The sequence below is a fragment of the Tenrec ecaudatus genome, chromosome 12 (assembly GCF_050624435.1).
Source record: "Tenrec ecaudatus isolate mTenEca1 chromosome 12, mTenEca1.hap1, whole genome shotgun sequence".
Lineage (NCBI taxonomy): Eukaryota > Metazoa > Chordata > Mammalia > Afrosoricida > Tenrecidae > Tenrec > Tenrec ecaudatus.
Window position 1 is genome coordinate 136,180,421 of NC_134541.1, and position 1,150 is coordinate 136,181,570.

Here is a 1,150-nt window from a genome sequence, read left to right on the forward strand (position 1 = left end):
TGTCTAAGAGCCTCCTGGGAAGCAAAGTGAAATCCCAGGGCCATGAAGATGAAGGAGCCCTGGTGGGGGTCTTGGGTTTATGTGTTGGGCTGTTGACCGCCAGGCAACTCCTGGCACCAGCCAACTCCTCAGGAGAAAGACAGGGTTTTCTACTCCCGGGACAGGCCTGGAAACTCACCGGGACAGTTCTACTCTGCCTATAGGGCTGTTATGAGTTGATTGGCCCATTGGACTGAACAGATCATTTTCAGCCCTGAGGAACTCCGTGTTGAAGAGGGCAAGGCGCAGCGCCTGGGCTCACGTGTGCCCAGCTCTTCTGAGGGGAACCCGGTGACACGGTGGGTGGATAAGCGTTTGTTAACTGAGAGGTTGGTGGTTCGAACCCCCCAGCTGCTCCTGAAGAGCAGTCTCTCCTGTACTGCTGACAGCTGGGGGAACCCTGGGGCAGCTCTCCCCGGTCCTCGAAGGTTGCTGCAATCAAAACCCACTGCCGTCGAGGCCATCCTGAAGCACACTGACCCCACCGGGCAGAGGACTGCCCCTGTGGGCGTCCAGGCTTGCAAATCTTCATGGGAGCAGCGCCTCATCTTTCTCCCAAGGAGCAGCTGACAGTTTTGAACCCTTGGTCTTTCTGTTAGCAGCCAATGAATAACCCACCAGTGGCCCTGGGTGCTAGAAGCCTGTCAAAATCTACCCCAGGGCCAAGGGTTTGGGTTTGGCTCCTAGTGTTAGCAGCGTGTCTCCTCCCCACGACCATGACATGCACACACGTTCCCCATAGCCCTCTACCAACAGGCTGCCATGGGGCCCCGTCTGACGGTGACCCTGAGTCTGAGCAGAACTGGCCCCATGGGTTTCTGAAGCTGTTCATCTTTACAGGGACAGCCAGCCTCATCCTTGTCCCTCTGAAGAGGCTGGTGGTTTCAAACTGCGGACCTCGTGGCGATACTACCATGGCGCCTTAAGAGGCTGGCGGGCTTCATACCTCAGCTCTAGGCTCACACCCGCCCGTGGAACCAAGGCGGGCTCTGCTGTACAAGTGGTGGTAAACAAGAGATCGCAGTGGGGCTGGGGTGGGGAGGGATGTGAAAATTAAGAGGATTTTATGAACGTTTCTATGTTCCTGCAGAAAAGCATTCACATGTAAAAG